The following is an 11,101-nucleotide window of genomic DNA, read 5'->3' on the forward strand; positions in this document are numbered from 1 at the left end:
AGAAGATTCTCCACACAACATTATAAAGATCATACCTCTGTAGTTTATTCCGCAAGTGATAACCCGCATGTTTAGCCTCAAACTGCATCTTTCTATACCTTTTTTACTGCCACAACTCCTATGTAATCACTTAATCTTCATGAATTTCAACTCATCAACAAGACACAAAAATTTAATTTGTTCCACAATTACACCATGTGACATATTCTTCAATACATTCAAAACTCAAGACCCTATGTCAAATCGAGACAGAAGTCAAATACCCAATAGTCCTTTTTACATCTCAAGCAAATCGAGGCAAATTATTTTTTTCCCGTCACTTTCAAACAATCTGAAAACATCCCGCGGTCACAATATAATCAGCATATGGTCATCCAGCTATTCATCGAGCCATAAATTCTACTCATAGGGACACTACCGGACATATGAGTCTAATTGTACAAGTTCACACAACTTAAACTACATAGCCTAAGCTACGGTCTAATCCTAGCCCCAAGTCCTCCAGACTGGCCCATCACCAAAATACAGAATACACATTTCAAACCTCGTTCATGAAATCATAAGCCAGCGATGCACAACTGATACCGAGCACTCACATGCGCACACGAATGTGTGGAAGGAATTCAAAGAGTTATGTCTCAAGTCGAATCAATTTTGCACGATAAGGAAAGCAAGAAGGGAAATTATCCTAAATTCCTTGTAGCCTCTTGCAAATAAGTATGGACGTCATCAAACCGATCCACAAGACTCTACTAGGCACTTTGTAACGACCCGACCGGTCGTTTTGAGAGTTATAGCCCCGGTCCTTTATTTACTGCTTTCTCCGTATTTGTTTCAGCTTATGTGACTTGCCGGGAGGTTTTGTTTTGGTTTTGGGGGTGTTTTTGGGACACTTAGTCCCTAAACGGAAGTTTAAGTCTTAGGATTTTGTCTGTAGTTAGAACTGTGTGAAGACCACTCCGGAATAGAGTTTCATCAATTTCGTTAGTTCCGTTGGGTGATTTTGGACTTAGGGGTATGTCTGGATTGTGTTTTGGAGGTCTGTAGCTCATTTAGGCTTGAAATGGCGAAAATCGAATTTTTGGAGATTTTGACCGGTAGTGGACTTTTTGATATCGGGGACGGAATCCGATTCCAGAAGTTGGAGTAGGTCCGTAATGTTGAATATGACTTGTGTGCAAAATTTAAGGTCAATCGTGCGTGGTTTGATAGGTTTTAGCATCAGTTGTAGAAATTGAAAGTTTCAAGTTCATTAAGTTTGAATCGGAAGGTGATTCATGCTTTTAGCGTTGTTTGATGTAATTTGAGGGCTCGGCTAAGTTTGTATGATGTTTTAGGACTTGTTGGTATGTTTGGTTAGGGTCCCGAGGGCCTCGGGTGTGTTTCGGATCATTATCGGATGCATTTTGGACTTAGAGAAATGGCTGAAGTTCTGTGATCTGGCGCATCTGGTTTCCTTATACGCGATCGCGAGAGAGGGGCCACGATCGCGTAGGCTTAGCTGGGTAGAGGAAGTTTTTGTTCTTTATGTTCACGGGCAGAAGGATGCGAACGCATAGTGGTGTGAAGTGGTGCTTCGCGAACGCGTGGCCAAGGTCGCGTTCGCGTAGAGTTAAGGAGGCTAAAGCTGGGTCACGCGCTTTGCTCATCGTGAATGCGTGAAGACGTTCTCGATCCCGTAAGACTGAGAGCCAGTACATCGTGTTCGCTTGGTGTTTTACGGGTTCGTGTAGGGTTAAATCCTGGAGCAGCGAAGTTGTTCTTCGCGACCGCGAGGCTATTTCCGCGATCGCGATTAAAGAATCACTGGCAGACTTATATCATTTCAAAACGAGGGTTTGGCCATTTTTTATCAAAACTTGAGTTGGGAGCTCGGATTTGGACGAGATTTTGAGGGATTTTCAGATATATCGATTGGGTTATGATTCTTCACTTATTTTTGGTTATATCCCACTAATTTCATCTTTTAATTTCGGATTTGGGTAAAAATTTGGGGAAAATGGAAAGAAGTTCTTCAACTAAGATTTTGGGTTTTGATTGAGATTTTGATATCGGACTTGGATAATTTTGGTACGAGTGAATTCGTGAGTGAATGAGTGTTCATATTTTGTGACCTTTACCCGATTCCGAGACATGGGCCCGGGGAGACGTTTTGAGGCGATTTTCTAATTTCTCACTTTAGCTTTGATTTTATTAACTAGATTAGTTTCTTATAGTTATATTTATGATATGTAATTGATTTTTGCTAGATTTGGGCCATTCGGAGTCGGATATTCGTGGAAAAAGCATTGTTACGGATTGATTAGAGTTTGGTTTGAGGTAAATGGCTTGCCTAACCTTATGTGGGGGAAATCCCCTTAGAATTTGGTGTTGTTATGATATGTGAGACAGTGAGAGCCGTGTACGCGAGGTGATGAGTGCGTACACAGGCTATTTGTGGAAAAACCTGATTTGTTTACTGAGTAATAGCCTCTTTTCACCTTATCTGAGTATACTAGCATGTGTAGTTATCCTGTTTGCCTAGAACAACATGTCTACGTGTCCTAATTGCCTATTTGAACTCTTTGCAGCATGTTTAATAAGTCCTGCTTTTTTTTTTACTTGTACTTAGTCTAAATTGTAGGTTTCTTGCTGTAATTGTTATATTCATTTGTTTGAGTTGCGAATTTATTTTGAGACTACGAGGCGGTTCCTCGGGAGTTCTCCCTGCATATTTACTTTTGAGACTACGAGGCGGTTCCTCGGGAGTTCTCCCTGCATATGTATTTTTGAGACTACGAGGCAGTTCCTCGGGAGTTCTCCCTGCATATTTATTTTTGAGACTACGAGGCGATACCTCGGGAGATCTCCTTGTATTTTTACTTTGGAACTACGAGACGGTATATCGGGAGATCCCCTGTTGTTTATTCTTGTGTTCTGCATTGCTACTTTGCTATGTTCTCCTTATTTAAATTTCAGTCTCTTATTATATTGTTATATTCTCCTGCTTATTTATTATATACCAGTGGGCCTGACCTGACCTCGTCACTACTCGATCGAGATTAGGCTTGGCACTTACTGGGTACTAATTGTGGTGTACTCATGCTACTCTTCTGCACATATTTTCATGTGCAGATTCAAGTACTTCTTACCAGCCGCACTATCGGTGAGTCGAGACAACTTTGGAGACTTCAAGGTACATGTGCCGCGTCCGCAGATCTCGGAGTCCCTTTCTACTCTTTCCCATGTCCATTATCTTCTATATTTCTTTTGTTAGACTCTGATGTATAGAGATACTAGGTTTCCTTCTACAGTTTGTGATTCACAATGTTCCGGATTTTGGAAAATTGTGGACGTCTAGTGTTTTGGTTATTGTATATGCCGAGCGGCATTATTATTGGTTATTCAGTATCTAATGCAGTTAGTTGTTTAGTTTGCTTCCATTATTGATATTTCCGTAATATGTTAGGCTTACCTAGTCGTAGAGACAAGGTGCCATCACAACATGTCTCGGAGGGATGTTTGGGTCATGACACACTTGCTCATGACTTGTAGAACCTATGAACCTAGAGCTCAGATACCAACTTGTCACGACCCAAAATCCAACTAGCCGTGATGGCACCTAAACTCACCCGCTAGGTAAGCCAAATAACAATAATCCGATTTAATTAATATTTAACTGACTCTAATACACTCCCCAAGGACTGGTAGTACAAATCATGAGCTTCTAAGATTTGAATTTACAAAGCTGGTGTGAAATAAAATACATCATGTGTTTGAAATATACATGAACAAATTAATAATTCTAAAGCTACCAAGAACAAGAGGCAGCTGTGACTGGATCACACGTACATCTTTAATGCTAGCTCCTGCCATGCACAACAACATCATCATCCAAAATCTGTACGCGAGGTGCAGAAGTGTAGTATGAGTACAACCGACCCCATGTACTCAATAAGTAACAAACCAAGCCTTAGGTTGAAAATAGTGACGAGCTTGTACCAAGGTCACAGTCCACACACATATACAGTAACATCTCATAACAATAAAATTTAGGCAACACAAAGAATAACTCAATAATAAAATGCTCAGCTTGTTCACAGTTCCGGAAAAATAAACATTTTCTTTTCAAGTATAATAGTAAAACTCAATTCTTTTCACTGAAATCACCAAAATATGAGTAAGTCTGAAAACTGTGATTTTTCCCAAAAATCCTTTCAACAATAAGTAAGATGTTTCATTTCCTTTCCAGATAGCCAGTGGAAAATGCATCACTATGCCAATATGTGTGATAAGTCATGAATGACTTGATACCGTACAACATGAGAAAAATGCATCTCTATGCCTATATGTCAAATGTGCATGTCAATGCGATGCAACTCAGTGATAAAACCATATGCATACTCTCAAAGGATCATTTCACTCAGTCCTCCAGTCACTCAATCCTCCTAAATCACTCGGCACTCCCACTCAGTAGGTACATGTACTCACTGGGGGTGTGTATAGACTCCGGAGGGGCTCCTTCACGTGCTATAGTAAGCCAATCTGGCCTGCTGCGGCGTGCAACCCGATCCCATAATAATAAAGTATATAAAACCAATATGGCATGTTGCGGCGTGCAGCCCAATCCCATAAGTATCCTCACAATCAGGCCCTCGGCCTCACTCAGTCATCAATCTCTCTAGTCTCCCGGGCTCACAATGTCATGAAACTAGCCCAAAATTATGATATGATGAATTAATAAATTGCAACAGAGACTGAGAGATGACATGAAATGAATGAACATGATTGAGTATGAAATTTTATTTTAAACAAATAATTCACAGCAATATGACCTCCGTGGGTCTCAATAATAATGCACATAGTCTCAGCATGATTTTTAATATGATTCTCAGCTCAATTTCTTTAACACATAAAACTACATAGAAAATGCCAAGATTATTTGACTACAAAATTTTACAGAACCAATTACGTCACAATTTCTATAGTGCACGCCCACACGTATGTCACCTAGTATGTGTGTCACCTCCAAATAATTCACATAATACGTATATTCAAGATTCATACCCTAAGCTACAAGATTAGAAGAGTTACTTACCTCAACAAGACGAACCCAACGTTGAGCAAGGTAATCAATGCTCAGGAAATTCCATTCCGCGCGTATCCACCTCTGGATGCCTTCTTGTCTCCTCAATTCAATGCCAACGATCTGAAACTGAAATTCACCCCTTAATGATACTACAACAATCTACTATGCTAAGCAACTTCAATCTACAATATCAACATCCAATGGAGCCAATATTAGTAGTTAATTCCATAGTTTAGGCCATTTAGACAATTTACCAAACACCTAGTGGGCATACATTTATACATTTCTTAACCATAGAATTAGTTCTTCCAACTACCATCATTTACCAACAATCCATCCCACCATCACTCTTTAATAACTTACAATCTTAACATCACATGTGTGACTAACCATTCTCACCCAACCAACAAAATTCCATCAAATAATCACTTTTCAATTTCTACAATGGGTATTCATTTAAATTGAGAATTTATGGCTTCCAATCACTATACCATGAGTTACAATACTTGATTCATACTCATATTTTCATAATAAATCCATACATGTATACATAATACTCTCACACCCAAGAATCATACTTCCTATGACCTACTTTTGATCCAAATTCCGAAATTGAAAACTAGGGTATGGAGCCTTACCTCTTTGATGAAGAACTTGAGGGATTTCTTGTTGAATTTCAAGGCTTGGACAAGAATTTGATAAACAATATACTTCATCTACTTCCTCTCACTAGAACACTCTCACTTCTCTCTAAAATCATCAGATAATTGCCCCAAAATGAGCTCCAAAGCCTATTTATCAAAATAGGGTCGGGTTATGAAAATAGAAAAATTAACCCTACGAAATCAGGTCTACGGTCGCATAATGAACAACAGAATGGGTATGCAGGTCGCAAAATCGATGCCCAGAAATGGGCTTCACTTGATAGCTCTGCGACCATTTTGCGATCGCATAACTATTTCTACGATCGCATAATGGTTCTGCGATCGCAGAATTTGTCGCAGAATCATATTTTTCCAGTCTTTGGTAATTTGGTCATAACTTCTTGTAGGAATGTCCAAATGATGAAAGGTTTGCAGCGTTAGAAACTAAACTCGAAGATCTTTCATTTGATAGGTAGATCATCACATATATATATATATATATATATATATATATATATATATATATATATATATATATATATATATATATATATATATATATATATATATATATGTAGATATTCTTGTTCAAAGTTGGGTCTTGTGCGAACCCATTTGAAAGTTTAGTCTATTATGAAATTTCCAACTTGACTTGGACTTAGGGCTCTTCTTAGACCATAAACCATTCTTAATGCACCTCATACATATATTATCATGATCAATTGATATTATTCATATAATAGTCCTTGTCTACACACAAAATAATATAATTAGCGCACATCAACTTTCTTAATAGCGCTTAATTACTTCAAAAAATTTCGGGGGGTTACACTTTAATATTTTAAACCTTTTTGTCCCGTATATCTGATATAATTTTTATTGTATTAGGATGTAAATGGGATAGAGCCTACACGAGCAGAAATTTTTATATTAACTCATAAAAATGTAAGGATGGTAGACCACTAGATGATGATTCTGCCAAGACAATCATAAGATTTATTCTTTCTTTTATTTTTTAAATTGGGAAACAGTTAGAACATGAGAAATATTGTGGCTTTTGTTCATGTTTATTCATTCACTCAAAGATATTAGGCATAAACTTCCATGTTGCTATGGTTGTCCAAACGAAAAAAATATCAATTTATTGATGAATTTTAATTTGTATCCTAGGGGAATTTGCATTTGCTGGTGATTAGAAGAGGAAATCTTCATGGTTACACAGTTTAAAGAACTTGGAGCAATTTGCTACATACATTAAACTGTTTATTCATGTTTAAATGATAAAAACTGTTTATTCATGTTTGAGTGAATGAATAAACATGAACAAAAGCCACAATATTTCTCATGTTCTAACTGTTTCCCAATTTATAAAATAAAAGAAAGAATAAATCTTACGATTGTCTTAGAAGAATCATCATCCAGTGGTCTACCATCCTTACATTTTTTATGAGTTAATATGAAAATTTCTGCTCATGTAGGCTCTATCCCGTTTATAGCCTAATACAATAAAAATGATATTAGATATACGGGACAAAAAGGTTTAAAATAATATAGTTTGTAATTTTCACAGATTTACCTGTTCATTCATCAAGGTAGCAATACTTTTGGATCCTCTTGTGTGAGGCATAGTTTGTTTGGCCCTATTATTTCTATTTGTGTCACGACCCAAAATCCATTAAAGGTCGTGATGGCGCCTAACACCGCTGTCAGGCAAGCCAACTATAATTAATTAACTTAATTACCCATTTTAGTATTTTTGAAATCAAAATTTCTTCAATTAAATAGTAAAGATAGAACTCATAGAGTAAGTGATAAATATTTTAGCAACTAAATTTTTAAACAACCCATAACCACTCCCAAAACCCGGTGTCACAAGTGTATGAGCATTTACTAGGGAGTTAAAATAAAATACAGCATCTGTCCAGAATACAAATTAGACAGGAAAAATATAAATAACTCTGAAGGAGACTCTGTTGGCTGCGGATCGTAATATAGAATGCAACTCACCTAAGTCCCCGCATTGTCACGACCCAATTTTTCCTATGTTGGGTATCGTGATGGCACCTAATCTTAGGGACTAGGTAAGCCTAACAATAATTAAAACAATAACATTATTTAAATAGAATCTCTTAAAATTCCCAAAACCAGTAGTGCAAGTCATAAACTCTACAGAGTGTTTGCTAGAAAACTTCTAAATACAACTGTCCAAAAATAAGAATAAACAGTGCAAAACGAAAACTAGAAGGTGACTCTGAAGCCTGCGAACGAAGCAGCAGGTTTACCTTGAGTCTCCACAACAACAGTCCACACATCTAGCTAACGAACAAGTACCTGGATCTGCACAAAAATGTGCTGAAGAGTAGCATGAGCACACCACAGCGGTGCCCAGTAAGTATCAAGACTAACCTCGGTGGAATAGTGACGAGGAACAGTCAAGACACCCACTGGTCTAATAAACTGAACAGATATAAGTACATGAATAACAGAAGTATGATGTCTACATAAAGACTATGCAGTATGGCTCACAATACAGTAATGGCATTAAAGCAAGAAACAACAAGTATCAGCGGAATATCATGAAAATGACTCAGACAAAGTGAATGGAACACAACATAAATCTGTAATCATGAATACAACAAGGACAAGTAATAACTCAGTAATTACAACTGCTTTTACATCAGGTTTTAGTCAACAACTCCACGAGGTACCGAACCTCGAACAATTTACCATCTCACGGGTCTCAATACCTGAACCCTAACACTTGGCATCATGTGCCCTCATAACACCTCATAACCACATTGATGACTCACGTGCCAATAGAGCCATTCTCACATAGAAGGCAAGTAAACAAGGGTGAGCATCTATGCTCAACAATATCAAGAACAACTCTTATCCAATAAGAGTGCTTAACTACGTGTATGCTTGTGCAAGTGTCCTAACATAGTCCATACCAGCAAATTAGCATAAGGAAGAAGAAGAACGGACAACAAAAATGCCCCCAGGCCATAAATCATCACAAATCAATCCCTGACACAGCCCACCTTGTCTCGCCACGTGTGCAATAGTAACGTAAATGCCCGTCTTATCTCGCCACACATGCATAATAATGTTCTCACCTTGTCTCGTCACATGCGCAACCCATAAATATATATACATATCCCGCCTTGTCACGCCGCATGTGCAAATATCAATGGTAACAACCGCACGGCTGAAACCTCGTGCAACCCCATAGTAACAACCGCACGGAAGAAACCTCATGCGTCACAATAATAACAACCGCACGGCAGAAACCTCGTGCATCACCACAACAAGTATCACAACAACAATGACAATAATACAAAGTATGACAAGTAAATTAACTCAAGAACTTTAATTCACAAAGAAACGGTAGAACCAATTCACAAGGAATAACACAATGAAGAATGCTAGGCGTAAAGAGAACAGCTCAAAATCGAGCTCTAGAACTCCCAAAATGGTGAAAATGACAAACCCTTGGAATAGAGGACTTTATATTCTGCCCAGGGGTTTTGTGCATCGCGAACGCGGAGAAAGGGACGCGTTTGCGAAGAAGAGAAACAAAGCTTCCCAGTTGTTCTTCGCGAACGCGACAACACGTTCGCGAACGGGAAGAGGAAAAATATGATGGCCCAACGACTGCTCTTCGCGAATGCGTGAAGTAGTACGCGAAGAGTGTAATGGAATAGCTACGCGAACGCGTAAGTGAAACGCGAACGCGAAGAGGAAAATGATCACCAGTGCCCAGGTCTTGGTTTGCACTTCGCGAACGCGAGATAGGGAATGCGAACGCGAAGAAGGGGGTGGCAGAACTTCGCGAACGCGAGAGGGTGACTGCGAACGCGAAGAGGAAATATTTCACCTTCCAAAATAACACTACGTGAATGCGAAGGCAAGGATGCGAACGCGATGAAGGAAACCAAATGACAGATAACAGCAGTTCAAAAATAAGGGGGAAAAGACCTGTAGCCCATCCGAAATTCACCTGAGGCCCCCGGGACCCTGTCTAAATATACCAGCAAGTCCCATAACCTAACACGGACTCGCTCGAGGTCTCAAATCACATCAAACAACGTCGAAACTACGAATCGCACCATGAATTGAACTTATAAATTTAAAATCTTTCAACTTCTAAAACTCGTGCCGAAACCTCTCAAATCAACCCGGAATGACGTCAAATTTTGTAGGCAAGTCCCAAATAACATAACGGAGCTGTTCCAACTCTCAGAATCGCATTCTAACCCTGATATCAAAAAGTCCACTTTCGGTCCAAATCTCCAAAAATTCGACTTTCGCCATTTCAAGCCTAAATCAGTTACAGACCTCGGATTTACAGTCCGGACATGCTCCTATGTCCAAAATCACCCAACAGAGCTAATAGAACTGATGGAACTCCATTCCGGAGTCGTCTTCACATAGTTCAAACTACGGTCAAAATCCTAAGACTTAAGCTTCTGTTTTAGGGACTAAGTGTCTCGAATCACTTTGAATCATCTGGTAACTGAATTCAACCATGCACGCAAGTTAATACACATAATATAAAGCTGCTCAGGGCCTTATGCCGCCGAACGAGACTTAATTTCTCAAAACGATCGGCCGGGTCGTTACAAACGTGTACCCAGTAAGTATCAAGCCTAATCTCGAAGAAGTAGTGACAAGAGGTCGACTTTGACATTCACTAAGGGTCAATAATATTATAATATAATATTTTTAATTGACATGATTTATAGGAATAACAATAATTTCCTTAAAAAGCAGAGATAATTTATTCATTCAATTCCAATAATTGAAACTTATGCGTTTTAGTGTTCAATTCGTAGTTTTAGAAATTATTTTTGTTTTTTGATCATGTGAGTGAGTTTGTATGATATTTTTAGACTTGTGTGGAGGTTCGGATTAGAGCCCCGAGGGATCGGATGAGTTTCGGACATGTTCCAGAGTGTTTTGGACTAAAATTTGCAAAATCTGGTGTCTGGTGCCTCTAGTGTCGCAATTGAAAACGGTGTCGCAATTGCAAAAACCAGGGTCGCATTTGCGACCTTAGTAGGGAACCCACAAGTATCGCAATTGCGATGCCTGGGTCGCATTTGCGAAGCAGTCTTGGGTTGGGCTAGGTTCGTATTTGCAATGGTCTTCGTTATTTTTGTGAGCGCAGCAGGGCATCAGGAACATCTTGGAAAGATATGGAAGCTCTCATTGTGCTTGAATTTTCTGGAAAATAGTAGGAAAAAGAAGACCAAGTCTTCTCTTTGTAGAAAGGTTGAAGAGTCAACCATATGTGTGCTTCACCAACCTTTTGTCACGACCCAAATTAACCCCTGTCGTGATGGCGCCTATCGTCGAACTAGGCAAGCCGACTTATTTCCAAAACAAA

This window comes from Nicotiana tabacum, chromosome 19 (assembly GCF_000715075.1).
Source record: "Nicotiana tabacum cultivar K326 chromosome 19, ASM71507v2, whole genome shotgun sequence".
Lineage (NCBI taxonomy): Eukaryota > Viridiplantae > Streptophyta > Magnoliopsida > Solanales > Solanaceae > Nicotiana > Nicotiana tabacum.